Source organism: Candoia aspera, chromosome 7 (genome assembly GCF_035149785.1).
Source record: "Candoia aspera isolate rCanAsp1 chromosome 7, rCanAsp1.hap2, whole genome shotgun sequence".
NCBI lineage: Eukaryota > Metazoa > Chordata > Lepidosauria > Squamata > Boidae > Candoia > Candoia aspera.
The window spans coordinates 39,066,400-39,092,665 of NC_086159.1; positions in this window are offsets into that span (position 1 = coordinate 39,066,400).

Sequence of the window (26,266 nt, forward strand, 5' to 3'; positions counted from 1 at the left end):
TTGTGGAGATATATGAATGATTTGGTCTATTTTGAAGTGGGGTAAGGATCTGATAAAGTTTATCTGGATTGCTTTTAAGGCTTGTTTGACTTCATACATTTTTAATGATTTGGACTAAGATTAATAAGGCATAAACAATAAATGCTGGTTTTAGGTTTAATAGAATTAAGATAGTTATAATTGCAGTTTTATTAATTATAAGAGTTGACAATTTATATATTTCTTAGTTTGATTTTTATTATATTGGTCAGAAATTTATAGAATAGTGGTAGGAAGGAAATAATGAAATAAATGTTTTTTCAGGGGAAGTTGATTAGGAGGTCTATATATTTCTTTTTCTTTTAATATAAGGTTAAGGAGCAATTGTATTTAGTGATTTTTATAGTGTGAAAATGGAATGATTTATAGAAATAATGTGATTTTGGTCTGATATAGAGTAAGGGATTGATTATGGAAATTGTTGTATATTCTTGTTGAAAGTCAGAAGTCACTTCTTTATGTAATCTTTAAAATTCTTTTTTTCTTGTGTTTCACACCTTTTTAGTTTTTTTTTCTTCTTGTAGGTTTTTTTTTTGCTTTTTGTAGTTTTTTTAAATCTTTGCTTCAAATCTAATAAAATTCTTATAAATTAATGTCACTTTCCAGAGTTTTGCCTATCTAAAATTCAAGCAAGATATTTATAACTCTAATACCCAGAAATTTATGATCCCTCTTGGCCCTGAATTCCACCAATATTCTTTTCCCACATATATAATACATATCAGTGTCAGACCTGGTATAAAAAATGTAGGCTGTTTTCTGTCATATTAGCAGGCAGCTTCTTCCTGGGATCATTTGTATTTAATTAGCCTGTCACCATATGACTTTTCATGGATTTTTAAGAATATTTCATTTGGTAAAATTCTCACCCAAATTAAAATGTAGGGCTGTATAATGCTTAGGATTTGATTTGGAAGAGATGTTTCAGAACTTGCAGGAAGGCAAAATGCACCTACTGTGACTCATTAAAGCAGTTTTGCATATTTTCAGGATTATTTATTTATTTATTATTCACATTTCTATCACCGCCCATCCCCCTAAAAGGATCTGCAATGCCAACAATCTATGAAAAAGACATAGCTGTTTTAATGATGTTCAGATACATGCTATATTCAAACTCCTGCATGTTCCAAAGCACTTGCTTCCTCTGTCACATTGCAGAAGAGAAAAATAACAGCCAAACAATCTTTAGAGAAATTGACTAAAACTAACAGATTGAAATTTAATGAGAAAAATATAGTTACTCGCATAGGAAAGAGACTTCAAATGAACAGATGTAGGATGGAGTATACTGGGCTTGGAAATAATGCTTAGAATATTCCAATACTAATTGGTTACAAATGGAATATGAGTCCTGTACAAACAATGCATAGTAAAGTGGAAATATTATCTCCTGTGACATGGCTATCAAAATTTTAGGCTCCATCAACAGATGTATAGTTTCTAAATTATGGAGTGTAAAATAGCACCACTATTCTATGTAGTTCGGTCCCCACCACAAGTCTTATCACTCAGCACCACACTAAGAAAGAGTCAAATTGGAATTGATTTAGAGAAGGGCAAGGGGAATTGGAGGAACTAAGAAGAGTGGAGGTAGGGAGATATGATAGAACTCTATATATACTTGAAAAGTTGTCATCCAGAAAGACAAGATCTATTTTTAATCACACAAGAAGGTAGCCCATGGAATAATGGATTGCATTATATAAAGGCAGATTCTAATTGAATGTTAGGACAGAGAGATGTAAGCTGCACTTTACCTGATGTGTTCAAGTGGAAAGTGAACATCCATTTATCCTAGATGTTTTAATTTGGGTTACTGCAGAGAACAAGAGGTTAGACTCAGTGGCCTAAATGACCTCTTCCAACTGTTTGGTTGTATGGTTCTGTGTTAAAACTCAGACAGACAATATAGGAAAAAAAAATGTTTGGAAGCAGCTCTGTAACAAGCCCAGGCATTGCTTTCATTCTTTGGGTGAATAAAAATATATTAACCAAGAGATTTAATATGATGTACTAATGACCTTTTCCTGAATAAAGGCCAAGAGTTGGGACATTAAATAATTGAGTTGTTTTTATGTGCAATTATTTTACTTTATTATGCTCACCAAACTGGTCTGCTTTGACATAATCATTTTACAACTAAAAAAAAATGTAAGATCATATTAGAAAATATATTCCTTTTAAAATTTCATCAGAATTATAACAGAAGAACTACAAGAGATAAAATTTTCTTTACAGTCACATTTTGCCACAGTAATTCTTAAGTAGCAGATTCTAGGATTCAAATCAATGAATTCACAAATTAAATGAAAGCAAAATAATTTATTGAATAAGCCCAGGCAAATAACTGGAATGTATTAAAGGAAAATGATTCAGAGGAAAAATGGAATCCTACATCCCTTTAGTTGTCAGCATCTCTTCTTCTCCTGCGCAGGAGGTGACAGAGAACAACCCCCCATAAAGACAATGGGATACAGCAGTGTCCTAGGGTCAGTCTGCCCTTTGGTGCCATCTCTGAGAAAGCTCCCCAATTTTTTATAGTATAGAAGTTCACAATTTTAGTGAGACACTTCTATTGCTTACATTTGTTTATCAATCACCAATCAAAAACATGTTGCTGATGCCAGTTTTAAACATTAACACTTTTCCTCTCTCTTTCAGGAGGCTGTCATAAGGTGCCAGACCTTAATTTCTGCTGGGGAGAAGATTAGGTAGCAGCTAATGAGAAACAGACAATATGAAGTTGCCTTGGATAATTCTAAGGCCTAAAACACTTTTTCGAACAAAAAATATTTTCTCTTACTGCTATAGTTCCTCACCACTACAAATATCTCTTGCAATAGCACTGTAGACCAATTCAAGGATAATCAATTATCCACAAATCAAAATTTAGGAAACAAAGTGAGTGTAGAAAAGAATTTGTGACCCATTTTCTATTTATCTTTTCCTCTCTCCTAACTGTAATTATTACAGACTGAATTTTGTTCTGTTTGCATATAAAACTTCTTAGAGTGATCATATGAGCACACCAATTCATTCCAGAAAGGGCCAGGAAAAAAATCTGCAGAGAGATTGCTATGAATGTGAATAGAAGGGTATTTTACAGTTTGAAAAAGGAAATGGAATGTCCTCAGCACAAATCCTTGCCAATCTACCTAATTTTCCAGTGGATTTTTTTAAAATTAAAACTGGAAAATTAACCAAAATCTGTTCTGTCCAAAGTAGATTGATAAATAAATTAGTCTTATACAGGCCTGCGTAAGTCCTGTTCATAGAGATGCCCTACTACCCTGGATTATAAGTGTGTGCACAGTTAAACAAAGCTTTGCAGGAGTTCCACTAGAAGCATGGATGCCAAAAGGAGATGAAATGCTACAGTGTGTAATTGCCAGCAATGAGTCTGCTCCCTTTCCATTAAAAAATGAATTTCATACATATGCTAAGCCATGGATTTATTTAACCATACTAGAGTCACATAACACTCTAAGCCATAAATCATACAAACCACATTATGGATAAACCTGTTGCTGAACCCAATCACTGAGTCTGAACTTGAAGGGCAATCTGTGAAAAAGGCTTCAGTTTCCAGAAGTTTTCCATCCTTTATAGGCAGTTCCTGAAACTGCCTTAGTTATTCCCTACTCAGTTCTGTTTTAAAAAATATGTTTTTCTTTATTTAAAGAGAAATTTGCCTTTGAATCTTCTTGGTTCAGAATTGTGTCCTATCTATTTTGTTTTGCATTCTCTACAACAAAATATGACATGCTGCTAATAGATAACTGTTTTAATTACTTCTTAATTTAAAACCAGGCATATAAATCCCTAAAGCAATAGGATAACACAAATAATTTAAAGGCAATTAAATGAAGCAAGCTCATTTGGATGATACTGCATTTTTTTTTAAAAAACTGTCTGTAATTAGACTTTGTTTAGTCTTCTATTTAATCAAAATTCACTTAATGTTCCTTGAGGAGATCTGATATTCCCTTCTAAACTTCATGTTGAACAACAGCTTAAGACACATGCCTGAAGAATAGTTAGGAAGCAATTATTTTTATTTATAATTTGATTGTGTAATTTTAAGAGAGTAACATACAACTACTAGAAAAAATGCTACTATACCATAATAATGTCCAAAGACTAAGATCCTGGAGTCCAATTTACAAGACCTAAAGTTGAGAACTGCACACATTTCCAGCAGATGATGGGTTGCTATTAATAGGGCAGACTCCTATATTTCTCTACCTCTAAAAGAAGTTGTATCTATACAAATCAGCATATAATATAAATCTGATCACATATTCATCTCTTCAGACTGAGTTATTATTGGAGCCCTGTTTACATATGACATGAGGGATGCATCACTTAATCACAGGGCATCATGAGTTTTCCTTTCTTGCTGTTGCCATTACTGTTGAGGTATCTGCTGCAGCACTTATGGCCCACTGGAAAGGGTATGTGAATGGTCTCAATGTTGTTATTAAAGTAAATATCACAAGTCATCACAGATGGTATTCTGGACAACAGTTTCAGGGTTGACCTCTTGGCCCCACAGAAATCAATCAGATGGTATCAGTGTAATATATAGGAACATGTCTATCCTGGTTGTAATTTTCCATTTCCATTGTTAGGCTCATTGATATACTGGACATATAAAAATATAGGTGATTTCACTCATTTGCCTTTATTCTGTCTGTTTTGTGTAGCTCTGGATCTAAGCAGGATCCTCAGTTTTCAAGTATTAGATGATATGATGATAATTCAAGCATAGTTTAAGTATTAAACTATGACCAACATGGATTTTATTTTTCTCCATCCCCAAAACCTGTTATTAACAAACTCTAAATAATAATGTTATGCCAAGCATTTTCTTGGTTTTTATAAATATAAAAGAAAAATTCTACTCTGAAGATAATGGTCATAGAAGGATATAAAAAAGAAGAAGCATTTTTATAGCACAAATCATCCAAAAAGATGTAGGAGAATTCTATCAGAGTCTTTGAATGGCTAAAATGTTGAATTCAAAATGAATCCCTTGGAGTGCAGATTCAGCTCATTTATTTAATAATTTATCAGATTTATTATACACTGACTGAAGAAAGCACTTTTTGTTTATATTGAACTTATAGCCAATCTATAGCCAATCTATCAATCAATGGATTTATTTATTCATTCATTCATTCATTCATTCATTCATTCATTTATGTATACCTTCAAATCAATTTTTGACTCTTGGCAACTGCCTGGACTAGTCCCTGCCATTTTCTTGGCAAAGTTTTTTGGAAGTGGTTTGCCAGTGCCTGCTTCCTAGGGCTAAGAGAGAGTGACTGGCCCAAGGTCACCCTGCTAGCTTTGTGTCCAATGTGAGACTAGAACTCAAGGTCTCCCAGTTTCTAGCCTGATGTCTTAACCACTACACCAAACTGGCTCTCAATCTGTAAATATAGAAATTTGTAATTTATGAAAGCTTATTCTGAGTCAGAAGTTTATGGACTAAATCACAGTACTTATCTAATGGCCTTACCTAACAAATCTAATGTTAGTTAATAATATTTAACCACTCTTCAACCACTGTGGTTTAAAAACAATATATTAAACTGAACTTTCCATATATCCGTTATTTTCCTCTTTTTTTCAGTTAATTTTACTAGACTGCAATAATTACTGAGAATATGACTGAAGCATGAGGCATCCAATATCATATTGACCAAATTGCATTTTTCAATTAATTATCCCAATATTTTAAACAAACTGTAAAAAGAAATGCTTATTACATGATTAATGTTATTAAGCTGATTTGCTTACTTAGTGATTTAATTAGCTACAGTCTGTAGCCTTTACAAATTAATTTACTTAATTCAAGTAAGAAGTAGTATATACTATAAATCATGAAAATATGAAATTGTGAAAATATGAACTTGGACAGAAGTTTTAATATTTCTGCTATCTGTCTATTCTTCCTTCTTTGTTTCATCCTTAGAGAAAGACTTTTCTTATGTTAATTATGCTACCTTATGTTATGAGTTAAACTGGAAATCATTAATTACTGGTTTTCCATGTAGGTTTTACTTTGCAGATGTCCATTGTTAATGCATCAATGGGAAAGGTTGAAGGAATTGTGTGGCCAGAGGTACAAAATCATTAGTGTAGCCCTGCTTCCCCTTAATCATATAGCTTACCTTACCTTTATATGAAGGTGCTAAGAAATATTAGTTATTCACACTTACCATAGCCTTAATTAAGGTAAGAAGAGAACTCACATCTATATATATTTGGACAGAGATAATCTGGTTGAAACTAATTACCTTTCACTGATCATGTGGAGGAAATCTCTGAAAAGAATTAAGCTCATGGAAGATGCCTCACCTAATTTTCCCTGTCACAGCATTATTAATCTGCTTCTTCATGTCTGCATAGAATTTGATGTGGACTGAAAGAGCTGCTATAAGGAGAAGTGATGGGGAACTCCACTTCTGTCATCTAGTTGCACATCCTAAATCTGAATTTCATCCCACTTATTTAAATGGAACACTCATGAGATCTAGCAGAGATGACCCACGATTGTATTTGGTTGTGCACACATGGTCAAATGAAAAAATAAAGTGCACTTTTAATGTTTTGATGGAACTTAAGGGCAGATCTGTACTTTTGTCTTGGCCCATGGGCCATCCATCACTTTATCATCCACTTCCCACTCCCAGACCACTGCAAATGCACCCTGCACTCTTGTTTTCCAGCTTCAGCAAAAAAAAATGCTATTTTCTGAACTAAGACAACATAAACCCTTTGGAACAAATGTTCTCCAGCACTTCATTCCAATCTAATGGTCTCTAGAATTCATTTCAATCTAGTGGCAGGCCCAGCTCTGATTGGCTTCACTGCCTGGAATGTCTCCTGCTCCCTAACAGCTAGTAACTGCTCTGTCTAGCCATTTTGTCCTGGACTGCTGGGATTCTATATTTTCTGCCTTTTTAAAAAAAAATAATCTTGCATTTGATCCAGTGATGGTCCATTCAGTCAATGAATTATTCTCAACCCTAGAAACCCATACTCTATTCAACTATCTCCCAGAATGCACCCTTTCAGTTTATGTCCAGGCTGAGTGAAGCATGCTTCCCTTGCTTTCCCACAATACAGCAGGGCTCCCTTCCCTTTCAAGGATGATGAGGATGATGAGGATGATGATGATGATGATGATGATGATGAATATTTTAACTTAGCAACATTGCTAATTTATTTCTATGAAGCTGAACTATCAGTTCTTTGTTGCTGCAACATTTCTATAATCCTTCAGAGGACCATAGGAATTAAAGAGCAACTTGTTCCCTGTTGCTTTCATTATTGTAGCATCAGAGCAAAAGTGCTATAATAAAGGGAAAAACAAAAAGGAAAGGCTCTGCTTTAGTGTGAAAAGAGAGAGGATGTGGGAAGGCAGCCATATGCAATCACTGTGATAGCAATGGAAAAGCATGCAGGCAAATAAGGAGAGAACTATCTCTACATGGAAAAGGCAAACACTTGTAGAACAGTGCACACAGGAGCCAGTCAGTGAGGCTTCCTGTTCCTGCATGGATGGGAAGGGCAAGAAGCAGGGGGATGATCAATCAGTGGGCATAGTCCAGACCAGGGTTTCCCAACCAGGGTTCTGTGGAATCCCAGGGTTCTGCGAGAGATCACTAGGAGTTCCCTGGGAGATCACAATTTATTTAAAAAAATATTTCAAATTTGGGCAACTTCACATTAAAGAGGTAATTTGGATTCTTTATTTTTAGTTTACAAACACTGTTAATGCATATATACAGGCCTACCCATGAAACAAATATAATAGTGTTGTAACTTCTGGCCTATATATGAGCCTGAACATGCAGGGGTTTCCTGAGGTCTGAAAAGTATTTCAAGGGTTCCTACAGGGTCAAAAGGTTGAAAAAGGCTGGTCCAGACTGAGCACCAGTCCAGTCTGACTGCCAACTCACTGCAGTCCAGGCCAGAATTGCTGAAGTTGGCATAAGAAACAACTGTGAGAAGTATGAGAGACAAGCAGCTTAAGTTGCAGTGCAGAATTGTCCTACACTAAAACAGCCACATATTGGCTAAACAGAACAGGACAGAAGCTAGAAGATATCCCTGGAAGCTGATGACAATTTCCTACCTTGTGGGAGTGCCAACTCCCACTTACATATATGGAATGGGAGAAGCAAATTTCAGAGATTCATTTCAATCAGAGGTCAGCAATATTAATAATTCAATAATTTTGATCCACATTTACAAGGCATGAGCTAGATATGAGGAAATAATTTTAAAATATTTCAAGAAGATGCTGTAGTTTCATCAATGGAGGGAGATGAATTCTTCCCCTGCATTCCCACAATGCTTGTATGGGCAATTGTGTCACATCCTAGTTTACTCCTCATTCAGTCATATGGATGGTACATGGGAGTTCATTGTCCAAAACTACACAGCTGAATCAGGAGGAAGCTGGGACCCATTGTGAATGCACAAGCCTGGTGACAATGCTGCAGGTATGTAGAAGTGTGTACATGTGTCATCTTGCTCATACTGATAGAGCTATACTCCCATCTGGAACAATCCTTAGAGTGGGGTCTCTGGATCAAATTGTCAAAAATGAAGTTTTCATTGATTTTTATTTATACACTTTAGAGGCCCCCAGACTCCCAAAAAATCTGGGTGGTTTACAATTAAGAATAACAAATTATAAAACACAAAGAAGAAATCATGACCAACTTCCAAAACACCATATAACCAAAAAAGCAACACATCCAACAGGGTTCATCCTTCATTCTACCACCAAACTTGGGAGAATAGCTTCCTGAATGTCATCAGGGTGAGAGCCATATGGAAGGATATCAAATTTATTGCAAAACAGAGCTAGCTGCAAAACAGAACTGTAAAACAGCCATTTCATTTTGACCATTTAGCTAGCTGGCAACTTCTTCATCTTCCAGATCACCAATTATTTGGTTTATTTTGGGTTGATATCTAATATTCTTTCAGAATTGTATCTAGGGTGATATAATCTAGAAAAGCTACCTAAATCCTGCTTTTCTTTTTCTTCTTTGTCCATGCTAAGCAGAAGAATCTCTCTCCCTCCTTTGCCTACAGAGAAGTCTTGCTTTCTTGTTCACTAGATTTCCCACTTCTTGCCAGGGCAGGAAATCCTTATAGTAGGATGGCCAAACTCAGCCCTTCTCCTCATCTTCTACCTCTGGACAGTCCAAATCTCCATATCTTCCCATCTTCTCTTGCCAAGCCTGACCTTTCTACTGACCTTGTCCACAAAGCCCAGAACCACCTCAGAAGCAATGTCCATCAAGAAGCAAGATAATTGGGTTAGGAATCCTGAGGGTTGGTGCCGCTTGACACAAGAAACCTTAGGTTGCCAACTGAGCAGCTTGGACAATCATACTATTGTTTGAATACCTGCCAGTCTGGCTGAGGCAAGTTGTGAGGCTGCTGCCATGAGGCCATTCATCTCTATGGAGTGCTTCCCCATGCCACTGTAATGATTGCCTATTCTAAAACACTATCAGACTCATGAGTAGGGATTCAAAGATATCTGGTTTATTAAAGAATAGTATGCAGGATCACAGAGAAAGCTGAGAATGATTAAAGCAGGCCAAATTCAAACTGAAAAACCCTCAGTGCAAATGAAACCCCTCCCCCCGTAGAATCTTCTCAAGTTCACAATCCCAGGTGCTCCTAACGGTTTCTGATGGTCTGCGGGAAAAGGCCTTGAACAGATAACATAGTTCCAAACACATTCCATTGTACTGATTCCATATACAGAGCTTGGTACAAGGTCTCACAGCAGCTCCCTCCCAAACAGAAATGTGCATCAGCGCCATGGCATGTGAAACGTTACGATGTATAAACTACATTGAATCAGTGAACATGACAGCCACCTGCATCTCTATACAACCCTCAGTACTTTGGTATTGGTAGGTAGTGTCCTCAGTATCTACAAATTATTGCTGCAAGCCCACAGGCAGCAACTTTGAGACAGGAAGATCCCCATACAGGAATAATGAATAGATAGAATTTATAAACTGATAATCTACTGCATCAGATTAAATTCAAGTAGAAATAATTCTTCTGTAAAAATAACACACACTCATTTTTCAATATTGCATTTCCACTCTAGCCTTCCAAAATTGGGCATTGGATGCTGCTATGTCTTTTCACCTTTATATTTATAAAAGTTTATAAATTACTGATTATACTTTTTTAAACATGCAAATCAGCCTTAGCAAGAGTTATTGTAGTACTGAAAGTTGGAATATCTCTTTCCATAATATCAAAAAGCTCCAGCAATTGCATACTTAGCAAGTTCAAGAACCAGTTTTGCTAACAATTTTGCTTTTGCTTTAAGATCATTACCCAAAGATTGTATAATTTTTACTAGCTATTTCAAATCTGTCAGTAGGCAATATGTCTCCTGCTTAACAACTAGTGCTCTGTGGAGCAAGTTGGAAGAAATACTAACTACACATTGCAACTAGCAGCTTGTCAAAAGATGAAGGATATAGAATGTATGCAGATAATTCAGTCCCAGCAATTCTTCTTCAAAGATGGACTTCTCTATACATCTTTCTGAGGAGAGGTTTATGAGGGCCTTTAATAACTTCTTCAGTAGTGCAAGACCTTATCATGGAAATTATTCTGTGAATCTTCACTATCAGAGCAATAATCCAGCTACTTACAAGAAAAGCTGTATAAGAACATTATTCAGATGAGCAAAGCCATAGAGCAGCAGCCCAGAATTCCAAAAAGAAGTAGACTACCGTTATAGCATCCTTCACCATACTGGGTACCTAAGTAACTTCATGTTAAAATGTGCCTTTTGATGCAGCCACACGACTGTGAAAAGAATAATTCCCCCATACATCAAAAATAGCTCTCAGAAACCACCAGCAGAATACTTCACTAGGTTCACATTAGACTCACATTTTGTTAGCCCACAAGCCAACCAGATCAAACCCAAGCAAATAATAATAATAGTAATAATAGTAATAATAATAAGTAAATAATAAACAAACTCAAAGAAGGTGGAACATGAATTGTTTACAACATATAATGCAAGGATTATGAAAGGAACTGTGTAGGACAAACAGGCAGAAGATTGGCAGAATGCATCCATGAACACCAGTTGGCACCCAGAAGACATGATAAAAATTCTTTAATTCTATTAGACAAATTCAATAACAAATTCAACTGGGAAATTGTAATTGTAATCATTTTAGATCAAGCTAAATCCAGAAATGTAAGAGAAGTCCTAGAAGCCTGGCATTCTGATCAGTCAGCCACTAACCAATATATAGAAATAAACCCAGTTAACAAACTATTAAAAAAAAAGAAGCAAAGACCCCAAAAGAAAGCCAACAGCTTGGAGCAAGACCTCCCTTATCACACACACCCAGTAACCAACATGATAAGCAGGACACAAGACAATAGGCAGGATCAATCTAAGACTAAACAATATAGTCAACCAACCCTGGTAGGTCAATCAGAAAGAGGCATCACAAACTACAGCAACCTGATGAAGATGTGTAGGACAAGCAGTCACATATAAAAAGCCAGCAATCCCCACTCCCTTCTGTCAAAGCATTGACAAGGTCACCTGGTTTGGGGTTTGTAAGAAGAAAACCAAGTTCAGCAAACTCCAAGATCCCAACAAATCTTCTTTTTAAAAATACAGAATAGCCTATGGGCTGTACATACAAAAATAAAACTATAATTATATTTTCACTAGTTCTTACTTGTAAAAGCCACAATTATTTGTGTTTATTCTTGACCCTTTATGCTTATTAATCTATGAATGTTAGAAGTACTACAAAGAATCTTCCATCAGAATGAATATAAGTCAGCACTTCAGTGGCATCAAGTGAAATACTCTGTTTTGCAGACAAGAAAAAAAATATTTCTTAAAAAAGCCTCATTTTCTGGAAACAAATCTTGATAGTCTTACAGAAATTCAACAATAGAAAATTAAAAGTGTTTACAACAGATGGAACCATCCATAAAAACAGTGTGGCACTGGAATGGTTTTAATACATATCAAGTGATAAGCTATATGACAGTAGATAATGTTTTATCTCCTATTATTTGGATCAGTCTGACATATCTTTTCCCATATGCATTATTTATGGAGGCTGCAGGAACATATAACAAAAAGAAATAATACAAATACTGTTTTATGTTGGCTTCTTCAAAATGTAATGTAAAAAAATATAAGTATCAAACTCTTTTACACTGCATTGACTGAGTGCAATAGATCAATAAATCTTCATCCATAACAGACTGAGTTTATCTGGAAATATAGGAACAGACTTGACAAAACTCTAAGAAATTTTTTGGAGGCAGCTGTATATGTGTGTATGCGTGTGCATGTGTTTAAGAGCACTGAATCCCTAAATCAGGACTGGGGAACCATTTTTCTGCTAACATCAATATTTTATTATACAGTATATTTATTGGAAGCTTCATGGAAGGTCAGAAGGGGTTGCAATAAAAAGGGATGTGACTGTTACTTTTTTCTCTCATTTCAAGCTGTTGAGGAGATGGATACGTCACTCTTGCCAGAGATCTCAATTACTTACTGAAGGCTTTTGTTTACACTGACCACCAGTAGGCAGTACCTGACCAATTTCATCCTTATTAGGAATTGTCAGACATACACAGCCAGATCTTTTTCTATAAGGTTCAAACTCACTTCCAGGAATTCAACTCAAAGATCCTTGAACTTTAAATGAATGTTTATATTACATTAGCTTTTGGAGCTATCCAGGTCCTAGAACTCAGGAGAATCTTTAGAATGTTATATGCAGTCCACCATCCCTTGAGTTCTCAGAAAGGTAGAGGTGTTGCATTCTGTCATGCCCCTCTGCTGAGAGTTTGTAGAGCTGAGGAGACTATTAGCTCCTCTAACAGGCACCTCCAGCAGCGTAAGCCCAGTGGTTCCCTCTGTGTCAACAGGATACTGCAGATGGTATCCTGCTAAGGTGAGTATTTAACCTTGAGATTAAACAGCAAGGAGGAGTTTGCTTTAGGCTTTTCTCTGTATTGTTCTAGAGAAACAGCAGTGACTTGAAGGTAGGGGAGGAGAGGGGGAAGAGGATGAATCTAACTCACTTCGTGATAGTGATGTATCATTTTCCAGGATGCAAGAAGGAGTTGAACCCACACAGACTTCTAGTGCAGAAAGTAGTAGAGAGAAAGTGGTACTCTTTTATTTGATTCTGGATGTGCTCAAGGCTCAGCCTGATTCATGACCAGTTATTTTCCATAAGGCTCAGTCTCTTTTGGGATATGCCTAGCTTTTATTCACACTTGCTCTTTAGTTGTGTTCCATCTTCTCCAAGTCTAATACCTATCTATGTTTCTCTTTATGTATTTCAATAAACTAAATACCACGTGCCAATTTGTGTCTTGGGTCTCATAATCTGGCAAGATGCCTCAGAAGAGCAAGGCCACTTCAGACTGACTGTCAAGAAACTGAGCTTAAGCTGGCCATGAATTTTTCAATTAAAAGAAAGTGAAAGGCATTTCCCTTCTTTTACCCTTGCTTCTATAACCCTTTTTTAGTGTAGGGGTGAAGAGAAGGTGGTCACAGGAAATATCAGTTGAAGACAATAATTGCCGCATCATTTCAGCTGTCTTGTTTGGATGATGAGAATGGGAACATTTATAGCTCCTGTTTTGTATAAGCCCAGGATCAGAATGCAGGTCCACCCTCAGACAGCAAATCTCATTGGGTGACTTTGAATCATTCACTTTCAACACAATCAACCTGACAGGGTTATTCTGGGGTGAAAAATGGCAACAGGGTGTGCTATATATATATCACCTTGAGCTCCTTAAGGATCAGTGGGATATAAATATATTAAATTAATAAATACCACAAAATTACATTGAAACTTAGTAACTTTTTTTTTACTTGAAGGCACCATCTTTTTGGTGCGTTCAAGTCAATGTGGACTCCTGGCAATTGCTTGGACAAGTCCCTGGAGTTTTCTTGGCAAGATGCTATCTCATTTATAAAAATACTATCAGTGCCACATATGTATTCTTTTTTGTGAATTCAGTCAGCTCACACAGTTTTCCTCATATTTATAAGGAAGCAACAACTTAATCCTAGATGAGTTGGGAGGGTAATGGTAAAGGCTAGGTTTATGGTTAGAGGATTTAATTACATTATGTGTAAAAACTATATGGGGACTGAGTAATTATGTGTAGATGTTTCAAAAAGTACCAAAATGCCATCTTATGTGTAGAGATAGGTATAGTCTTGTTGGATGCTACAGAATGGTTTCTACTGATTACCTTTTTTAATCCTAAAATTAATCCTAATTCCTATAGGTTTGGCCCCATTAGTAGTTAGAGATCATTTAAATCACCATGGCTTTAAAAAGCCCTATATAAAATTCATTTACTGGCCTTGATTATGGAAAGTCTGTGCTCATTAGGTTCTGATAATGCTAGAACTGTCCTCAAACAATAAATTTTATATAGATCTCCAAACAAATTTAAGCAAGGTGTCACACCCCAATATTTATCATATTCTTCCAAAAGGTTTTGCTCCAGCCTCCTACTTATTATCCATTACGATTTCAAGATTTTGTAAGGCCTTCACTTTAGCCAGGCTTGATGCATTGCCCTCAGCAGTCCTTATTGGACATTTTTAGGATATTCCTATGTATTTTCGGTTATGTCCATGTAGTAATGACTCAATAGAAACTTTAAGCCATATGCTATTATCCTGCTCCCTATATAAGGACTACAAAAGACTTTCATTTAGCTGATCTTGAAGAAATTAGGTAGAGGTAGAGAGTGTGATTTCTAATTTTTGTTACTTCTTTTGGACAAGGATTCAAAATTACCTTCCCAAATCACCCAGTTTTTAGCTACCATCTGTATAATAGGCTGCATTGTTAATTAAGTCTGGATACTCATTTACTTATCGCTTCTTGTAATACTATTTTTATTCTGTTTCATTTTATTATACATGTTCTTAATTATTTTTAGACCCTATTACACTTCTTGTTTGTGAGTGCAGGCATAGTAAATGGGTTAAACATTCTTTATAGTCAGGGTTAGGGCTAGGGCTAGGCTTAGGTCTGAATAATTACTAGTAGATCTGGCAATTCTGCTGTTTCTCTCCTGGATGCCATTTTTAATGTACTCAATACAAAATGGATTTAGTCCAGGACATCAAATTATTCATGTCTTTTTAAAAACCAAACATAAAGAGAACAAAATAACAAAAGAAAATAGTTGTTATTATCATCCATTAAACAAGAAAAAATATTTCAAATGCTCAGATTAAAGCATTCTGAAAGAACCTGTAATGATTGCCCTAGCCCCAAATACTCAGACTCACAAGAGGATGCTAAATGAAATCTGATTTATTAGAGGACTAAAGACAAATACAGAGAAAGCTGAGAATGAGCAAAAGCGCGCCAAATACAAACTTAAACCCTTGCTTCAAACGTATCCCGCCTCCCTCGGAACAGCCCCGCCCGGCACAGGTGCTAGCAATCGTCAGAGTTGCTAGCCTGGGAAAGTAACCTTGAGCGCAGTAGATAACACAAATACATTCCAAAGCAAAGCCAAAAGATAATCGTTCCCATCCTCCTTAGACAAATGAAACACGCATCCAATTAATGACATGCGAAACGTTACGATGCATCAAATACATTGAAACGGCGCACATGACATACCGCCCCCTGAAAATACCCCTAGGGACCTGGTTTCGAGGGATAAGCGGAGTGGAAACGGGCCACCAGAACCGGGGAAACCACATCTGGTGCAGCGACCCACTCAGGATGAGGGAAATGCTTCCAACGAACTAAATATTGCAAAGTATTGCGAAGGCGTCTAGAGTCCAAAATTTCTTTAACTTCAAAGTGTTGCTGACCATCAATCATGATGGGGGTGGGAGGTGGAGGTTGCCGATGCCAGCGATCAGAAGGAATAGTCGGTTTGAGTAAGCTGCAATGAAAAACAGGGTGTAAACGTTTAAGGTTATGAGGCAAGTCAAGTTTAAAAGTCACAGGGTTAATCTGAGCGACAATTGGGAAAGGACCCACAAATTTAGGCGCCAGTTTCTTTGAAGGTTGTGCAGACTTGATAAACTTGGTAGAAAGGTATACCGAGTCCCCAACTTGGAATGCAGGTTGTGGGGCTCGCTTCCGATCAGCATACAGTTTATAATCTGCCTGTGCATCAGCCAATGCCTTTTGAATCATTGGCCAAGAGTCAGCCAGTTGTGTTGACCAATCATCTGTAGTGACTGCACCTGCAGGAGGTTGTGGGAGATCAGTGATAGGTACAAAGTCTTTACCCTGAGCTACCCGAAACGGGGTTTGCCCAGTGCTTTGATGCACTGCATTGTTGTAAGCCACTTCAGCAAATGGTAGGAGGTCTACCCAATTGTCCTGCTGATAATTCACAAAAGCGCGAAGGTACTGCTCTAGAGTAGAGTTAACCGCCTCAGTGGCCCCGTCCGTCTGAGGATGCCAAGCCGTGGACAGGGCTTGCTTCGTGCCCAACAGCTTGAGAAACGCCCGCCAAAATTGCGAGGTAAATTGTGTACCTCTGTCCGAAATCAAGCGGGAGGGACATCCGTGTAGCCTGTACACGTGTACAAGGAATAGGCGGGCCAATTGACGCGCTGAGGGAATGGACACGCAAGGGATAAAGTGAGCTTGTTTGGAGAAATAATCCTTGACCACCCAAATGACCGTTTTGCGTTGGCTGGGTGGTAGCTCTACAATAAAATCCATGGAGATTTCTTCCCAAGGGGAAGAGGGGGCTGCTACCGGCTGCAGCAGCCCTTGGGGCTTGCCCACCTTGCGCTTGGACATTGCACAGACAGTGCAGGAAGCAATGTAGTCTTTGACATCTTTGCGTAATGTGGGCCACCAGAATTGCCTCCGAACGAGGTGCAAGGTTTTTACAAACCCGAAGTGACCTGCGAGTTTGTCATCGTGTGAACGTGTTAACACATCTTTTCGGAGGCTTTCAGGAACGTAGAGGCAGTCGGATTTCCAAGCGAAGCCTCTGTCAAAAGTAACATTGTCTTTATTCGCAAGCAACCAAGTATCCGTTTTTAGTTCTTTTAGAAACTTTTGTTGCAACTGGGAGGGAATTGACAAAGTGCTTGGCTGAGCCGCGCTTGTGGTGGGCGGTTGCTGCACGCGCGTTTGACTTCGCGTCACAGCCTGCATGCCCAATTGGGGCGCCGTCCATAGGGTGCTTACCACATCTGGCGCCGCCCCCGAGTCTTGAGGTTGCCTTGATAAGGCATCAGCCAAGAAGTTCTTTTTCCCTGGAATGAATTTGAATTGAAAATTGAATCGATTGAAAAATTGAGCCCAACGAACCTGTTTAGGGCTCAGTTTTCGAGGGGTACTAAGCGCCTCCAAGTTTTTATGATCAGTCCATACCTCAAAGGGGTGATTTGCCCCTTCCAACAGATGCCGCCAAGCTTCTAATGCAGCTTTTACTGCAAATGCCTCCTTTTCCCAAACATGCCAACGCCTCTCAGTCTCAGAGAATTTGCGGGATAGATAGGCACAGGGCTTGAGGCATCCTGCCTCGTCTTTTTGCATCAACAGTGCGCCAATAGAATAATCGGAGGCATCTGCCTGTACAACGAAAGGCTTTGAGGGATCAGGGTGTTGTAAAATGGGCTCTTTGACGAAAGCTGCTTTCAGCCGCTCAAACGCCGTTTGACAAGCAGGCGTCCACCTCAACAGCGCTCCGGGATTCTTGACTCTCCTAGTATCCCCCACCCCTTTTGTTCGAAGTAGTTCCGTTAGGGGCAAGGCAATCTCAGTGAACCCCCTTATGAACGATCTGTAGTAGTTGCTGAACCCCAGGAAACTTTGAAGTTGCCTGCGGGTGCGGGGACTCTCCCAATCCATGATAGCCTGCACCTTGGCAGGGTCCATTTCTATCCCTTTATCAGAAATCCTATACCCCAAGTAGTCAATTTGGGTCTGATGAAAGGCACATTTCGATAGCTTTGCATACAATTCAGCAGATCTGAGTTTACACAAGACTTTCTTTACCAGAGCTACATGCTCTTTCATGGTTTCCGTATAAATCAACACATCATCCAAATACACCAGTACACCTTTAAACAGATGTTCATGCAAAACTTCATTGATCAATTGCATAAATACCCCAGGGGCCCCAGCCAACCCAAACGGCAACACCTTATACTGGAAGGCTCCCAACGGGCAATTGAATGCAGTTTTCCACTCATCACCCTCCTTGATTCGTACACGATAGTAGGCTTCTCTTAAATCCAGTTTAGAGAAGATCTTGCCTTTGGCCAGATGTGATAACATGTCTTTTATCAATGGCAAGGGATATTTGTTGGAAATTGAGACGGCATTTAATCCGCGGAAATCCGTACAAAGTCTCAATGTCCCGTCCTTTTTTGGGCGGAAAAGGACCGGCGCCCCCACGGGTGAATTCGCCGGCTCAATGAATCCGCGCGCCAAATTTTTGTCCACAAATTCCCTCAACAGAGTCAGTTCCTTTTGCGTCATGGAATAAATTTTTGGTTTAGGCAATTGAGTGTTGGGCAGCAGTTCTATGGCACAGTCCGTTTTTCGATGGGGGGGCAACTGGTCAGCTTCCTTTTCACCAAATACATCCGCAAACATCCTGTACTCGGCCGGCAAGCCTTCCAGAGGAGAGGCCGGGTAAGGCAGAGTCGCAGCTGCCGCAACCCCCACCATCTCCTCTGGGGCACCCTTCCCCTCTGCCGCTTGATAAAACCCATCCCTAAATGTGATGGTCCGGTAAACCCAGTTTATTTGGGGGTTTTGCTGCACCAACCATGGTACCCCCAACACCACCAATGGCCCCCCTACGGGAGCCACGACAAAAGACAACCCCTCTTGGTGACTGCCCAGTTGCAAGGCTACCCGCCCTGTAAAATGGGTGACCGGTTTGCCCCCTGCCATGGACCCATCCAATTGAGTAAATGCGATGGGTCGTTGTAAAGGGAAAGTAGGGAGCTCCAAAGCTGCCACCACGTCGGGGTGCATCAAACACCGGGAACACCCCGAATCAATCATGGCCCATACTTCCACCATCTTGGATTGGGAACCCAATTTCAATTTCACCATGAGTATGCGGTAAGTGCCACTCACCGATGGAGGCTCGCGCCCGTCCTCTACCACCTGCCCAGCGGCGCCCTTTAGAGCAGGTGGCTGGTGTTTCCCGCCGGCTGCGGGATTTCGGTCTCCCCTTCAATTTCGTAGAACATCACATCGTCTCCCTCGGTCTCGGCCACCGCAGCTTTCTGTTTCCTCGGCAACGCAGGGGACTTCGCCGGCGGTTTTCCGGGCTGTTCCTCTACCTTTGCCTTCGGGCATGCTGCCACTCGATGCCCCTCCTTTCCACATCTCAGACACAAGCCTTTTGCGTACCGCTTCTCCCGCTCCTCATCCCAGGGTCGTTGTCCCGGTTTCCCCCCGGTGGGCGATGGGCGGCTGGGCTTCACCTCCCGCCCCGACTTGGCGGTCTTCCGCTGGGCAAAGATCTCCTGGGCATGTTCAGCCCGTCCTGCCAGCAGGATCCACTCATACAGCGTGTATGGGTCGTCCCTCCCCAGGGACCAGCGCAGCACCTCTGTATTCAAGCCATCTTTGAAGAGCTCGATAATGGTTGCTTGGGACCAGTCATCCACCTTCCCAGCTAGCGCTTTAAATTCCAAAGCATAATCGGCCACTGATCTGGACCCCTGCTTGAGTTCCTTCAGGGCTCGCTTTGCTCTCTCCTTTGCTAAGGGGTCCTCGAAGTGTTGCTTCAACGCCCAGAGGAACTCCTCGAGATTTTCCAGTTCAGGCGCTTCCGACTGGCACATCTGGACATACCAGTCTGCCGCCCTCCCCTTCAGTTTAGTGGCAATGGTGATGATTCTTGCCTTCTCCGATTGGAAAACCGCCCCCCATTCCTCCATATAGGCTTTCGCATTCGTCAGGAAGAACGAGAGTTTGGTCGGGTCCCCATCAAACTTGACAGGGAAGTCTCGCATGCCGCCTCCCGCCGGGCTGCGCCCCACCACCGGGGCTGCTGCGGCTTGTGCTTCCCTGGCTCGGGGCGGCACGGGGCCCCGGGGCGATCGCCCAGGCGATGCTGCGATTTCCATCTGGACCGACTGGTCCCCTTCGCGCCTCCGCACCACCCGTCGCCGTTCCGGGGTCAGCCCCTGGGAAGAAGGGGTTGAATGCCTCTGGCTTGATTCTTCCCGGACCTCTCGCAACGAGGTTACATCCAAGCTCAGCTGTTTCAGGATAGCCTCCAACGAATCCATTTTAGACTCCAGCACTCGGATCCGATCCGGAGTGGGTGAGCCCTCCGTTGGCTGCACCTGCACCACGTTGGGGGATAAGGGGTATCTCTGCCTCCAGGATGGGCCCCCCGCTGCTGTGGCATCTCCTCGGGTCTCATCCCAGGTGAGCAGCTCGCCTGGAGAATTCACGGTGGTCTCTGGGGCCGTTTTCAGCCCCCCGGCTTCGCTCTCCGACTCGGAGCTCGCCTCCTCTCTGATGGCGGACAGCTCCCCACCTTGGGACGGTCGGCCGGACGGCCTCACGGTCGAGTCCGGTTCCCCTTCCTCCATCATCACGTCGGGTTCGGTCATCGCGGGCTCTCTCCCTCACAGGCTAGACGCGTGTCTTTCCTGGACAGGGGCCAGCGGAGTTAGGAACTGAGATTCTCAGCTTTATGTAATGATTGCCCTAGCCCCAAATACTCAGACTCACAAGAGGATGCTAAATGAAATCTGATTTATTAGAGGACTAAAGACAAATACATGGGACGCGGTGGCGCTGCGGGTTAAACCGCTGAGCTGTCGATCGGAAGGTCGGCGGTTCGAAACCGCGCGGCGGGGTGAGCGCCCGTTGCTCGTCCCAGCTCCTGCACACCAAGCAGTTCGAAAACATGCAAATGTGAGTAGATTAATTGGTACCGCTTCGGCGGGAAGGTAACGGCGTTCCGTGAGTCGTGCTGGCCACATGACCCGGAAGTGTCTATGACAACGCCGGCTCCAAGGCTTTGAAACGGAGATGAGCACCGCCCCCTAGAGTCGGACACGACTGGACTTTACGTCAAGGGAAACCTTTACCTTTACCTAAAGACAAATACAGAGAAAGCTGAGAATGAGCAAAAGCGCGCCAAATACAAACTTAAACCCTTGCTTCAAACATATCCCGCCTCCCTCGGAACAGCCCCGCCCGGCACAGGTGCTAGCAATCGTCAGAGTTGCTAGCCTGGGAAAGTAACCTTGAGCGCAGTAGATAACACAAATACATTCCAAAGCAAAGCCAAAAGATAATCGTTCCCATCCTCCTTAGACAAATGAAACACGCATCCAATTAATGACATGCGAAACGTTACGATGCATCAAATACATTGAAACGGCGCACATGACAGAACCCAAGGTTGCAAAGTAATTTATTTAGGTAACATTATTCCAGTATATGCATTCAATGTACATCTCTCTCTCTCTCACACACACACACATACACTCTCTGTGCAAGCATATATTTATGCAGTATGATGGAAATATGATGGGGAACAAATTCCAGACCCTATTTTCATTAGAGATGTGATATCTAAATATGGTCAGCATTCAAACAACTGTTCAGAAAATACTCCTTCAGAAAGTAATTAGGATCTCAATTTTCAAGAAATATAGATTGCATGAAAAAAAAAAAAATAGGCTTTCTGATTTGAAAGGAAGTTGGACATTTTAACAAGTCAACAATCCAGAACATACCTCCAAACCAAATCAATGCCAAGTGCTTATAGGAAAGAAAGACAAATATTTCGGAATGGCCTTTTCCTCAGATTTGAATATTACTAAAAATCACTTGGGAGCTCTCAGAAATGCAACAGATGCAGGAAGAACAAGGATTATTTCTGATATAGAAGAGTTCTACAAGGAGGAGTTTTGGGAGAAAATCCAAATCCAAGCAATAATAGAAAGAATTTACCTGGCTACATCAAATGTTTGGAAGCTGTCATTTCTGCCAGGGAGGTGTTACGAAGTGCTGGTTGGAAAAATATCCAAAGTTCTGCACCTGCCATATTCATTTTTTTAAAATTTTGAATCTGAAAGCAACTTGAAATAAATGGTACATTTGCATGCATATGTCGAGTTTAACTTGGTACTATGTAGGGACTGTGTCAGCTTCTGTTCATTAGGGATTCTTTGAAACATAGTTTGACCAGATGTGCCTAAACGTTTGCATACCACTGAATATAACACACCAGCTAATTTACTTTACTTTCATAATTTCTGATATTATGATACTTTCCCAGGGTAGAACAATGACTATATTAGTTGGAGATGGAATTTCAAGGTTGAGGATATCCCTTCCTGTTTCACTTCAGCCAGTGGAAGACTCACAGTACCTCTTACAGTTCTCCCATGGCTGCAGAATTTGCCAAAAGCGAAGACTAGCAACAGAACTAGTATATCCTAGATTATCCTTAGTCAGTGCTTGCAATAGACTTTTTTTTTTAATGAGAAAGGGTCAAAAAGAGCAATGAACCTTTTTCTATGTGTGCCTAACTTGGAGGAGCCCAAGAGGACAGTGGTTTTTGCTAATGGCTCCCAAGCTGAAACCTTTTGAGGAACCTAAATATAATTGCTGCTCTGAATTATCCTAGAATTGGTCTGCCATAGCTTGGCAGAAGGACTGCAGAGGGAAGAGCAAAAGGCCTTGAGGGAAGGGAGGAAGAGCCATTACCAAGGCGATTGTCAGGTAAAAGGGAGAATGTAACTCGTAGATAGAGGGAGGGAGGGAGGGAGGGAGGGAGGGAGGGGGGAAGCACATTCAGACTTACCTGATTCTGTTACTATAGCTTTACAGTAAAAGTAGCACTGACCTACATGGCATTGGTTTCCTAGTCTGATGCACTTTGAAGGGCTGATAATAACTAGGGAGAACAGGGGCAGCATTTGTCTGCCTCCCATTTCCTAGTTGAATTTTCCAGTAGTGGGAAGTGAGCGTTGTATTATGGAACTCTCTATCAGCCTTTGCACCTGGACATGGTAATAAATAATCAATTTCCCTGACATGACTTGGCAAAAGATACAGACAGCTTGGCAGGATTAGAATCTTTCATGCTGATAAGAACGAAGCCTTACACTCAACAGTTGATTGCCCACTACAATGCAAAGAATGAGGGTAATATGGGCACTGTAATAAAAGATTGCAAAAGTAAGGTTCTGAGAAATGTTCACAAGGAATCTAAGAAGGAAAATCATATTAAATAGGCAGATTGAAGAGATTGTCTCATACGGTCCTCCCACCTTTGAGAGGCCCTGACTCTGTTGGCCTTCTGGAAGCCATTGAAGCCCTAGGTTTTTCCTCAAGCATTTTGGCCAGGATGTTAGTGGAACCTGGTGTGGGTGTTTTGTTTTATGCTATCAGATAAGGAGTCTATAAGGAGCTTTATCATTTCTTTTTTAAACTGGTTGGTGTTAAGTGAGGGTAATTAAATATTCCACTGGTATAATTATTAACATAGAATTGAATAATATAGAGACCATTTTAAAAGTTCTAGTCTTCTGTAGAGAAACTTAGTTGATTTCATGATTTTCTTACCACATTAATACTGAACCCCAAATAACTGAAGACATTTTTCTTTGTTTGATAGAAAGTTTGCCTGTTTGTGATAATGAGGAGGAGTATGTATTTTAATTACATTTATGCATCACTAGCCTTATTGATGAACATAAATTAGGTTATAATTCAATTTTGTCCTGATAGCCTGCCTCTAGGTTTGGAAAACAAAGTGTTTAAGTCATGCAGTCTTGCCTGCATGACTTGTAGTCTAAAGACTGCCATGTTGATAAATGCTTACATTACCACATTAAGCATAAATTACCTACTTTAACAGGAAGCTACATTCTTCACTCAGCGACAAATTGAAGTTTCTCTGGGTCCATTTTTGAATGAATGCCAGAGAAGCCAATTGAAAAAGAAGATGCTATTGATTTCTGTTATTATTTTTTTGCTTCCATTTGCAGCCAAATAAATGAAGCTAATTTTATTAACCTATTTTGAGGAATAGCTTGGGAGAACTAAGAACACTGACAACATGGCAAAAATCCAAAGAATTTTAAGGGTACAGCCACAATTACGTTTCCCATGCAGGATCCTGATCCAAATCATTAAACAGGTTTGGCACCTTAAATCTCTTCCCCAAGCCATTTTGCTTTCAAATCTCCTCTCATATGTGATTTTTTTTTTAAAGAAAAAGAAGGGTGGGACCCAGAACCAAAGCATTCTGAAACAAAATAATTTATTCCGGTGGATACAAAGTTGATGGTTCTTATTTGGATCTACAGTGCACTTATTTTTTTAAAATAAAAATATGTTATTGTTGTAATATTTCAGAAGGACACTATAGCCATGGGTACTGAGCAAACTAAGAACTGAGCAAACTCCCCTTATCTAGATCTAGTGGAGATTTTCTAACAAAATAATAAAAGATTTATTGTACCAGCCAGAAGCCAAATTGCAATAGACCTTAATAATTAATTTTATTGAAGGATTCCTGGAAATAGGTTGGCAAGAGACGGCAAATTTAAAGCTGGTCAATAGCTGTCCAGTATGTGGTATTTAGGCAAGGAGTTTTTCAACAGAAATAGGATGGTAAGATCTTGTATGCATACATTTTTGGTTTGATAGTATCAATAATTTTGCCTGCAACTTCAGTTATACAAATACAGGTAAATATCCAATCAAATCGAATTATCCATTCAGTCATATCTGACCCTTGGCGATGCCATAAGCCAGCTCTCTCCATGATTTCCAGTGTTGTACAGCTTCTTTCAGTTGCTTTATATTTTGGCCTGTGTCTGCTTTGACAGGTAAATATACAAAGTAATTAAAACTTTTCAACAAACAGTCCAAAACTATATATCTAGAATTAGCTAACACCATAAGCGGATGAAAACAACTTGTACTCTTCAAACATTATGATACAATTTTAATGCTGTGGGGTCATCCTTATGTTCCACTCTTACATAAGATTTTCTACCAACCATTTTAGCAGATTATATTTATATTTAGCCTGTATCTGTTTTAAAGTAAGGTTTACCTTCTTCTCCCAACACAAGCCTTTCCATATGAAAATTTACAGTGCCTTATTGACAATGTTGGTGTTGATGTGGTCACAGTGAGATCTGCCTAGGTCCCACTGGCCACTTTTTGCTGCATCAGACATGTCCCCTCTCCCCTGGTTGCCATGCATTGCCCTCCATGGCCTTTTTGTCTTGGACTGTAGGATAGTTTGAGCAACTGTTTTCCATACAGGCATCTTCCCATATAATGTTTGGTTATATAGGCATTATATGGGTTCCTTAAATACACAAATCTAGTACTCTTCTGGAAGAGTACTACACCTGATTTCAAAAATGTTTCAGAGATCCTTTGAAAGAGCTCTAGACTTGTGTTTAAAGCAGGTATAAATAACTCTGTACTAAACTGGAAAACAGAGCCAGGCTCTGGCAGTTGTGTGTGGATGGTTCAGGCCCATATAAGCAAGAAGGATTTTCACAATGAACCTTTGAAACAGATTTTGCATTGTAACTACCATTAGAACTTGGCCATAAATGGCAGCATTTACAGCAGAGTATTAAATGTCAAAAGGAAATCTTAGAGAGCCAGTTTGGTGTGAGAGCCAGTTTTGTCTAGTGGTTAAAGCAACAGGCTAGAAACCAGGAGACTGAGAATTCTAGTCCCGCCTTAGGCGTGAAAGCCAGCTGGGTGACGTTGGGCCAGTCACTCTCTCAGCCCAACTCATCTCACAGGGTTGTTATTGTGGGGAAAATAGGAGGAGGAAGGAGTATTAGGTATGTTTGCTGCCTTGAGTTATTTGTAAAAATAATGAAGGTGGGATAGAAAATAAATTAATTAAATTAATTACAACTTATTATCTATATACAATATGCTTTACTCTTTTCTAATATATAAAGATTTTGAAAGCTATTCTCTTGCTCATAAAGAACAGGGATTTTTCTTTTAATATAAACTTTGTATTAAAAATAGCAGAGGTTCTCTCTCTCTCTCTCTCTCTCTCTCTCTTTCCTGAGTCCTGACATTGCTTTCTAGTTGTACAAATCCAGAACATCTTTCTCTTTACTGGACTCTTTAGAAAGCAGTGGTAG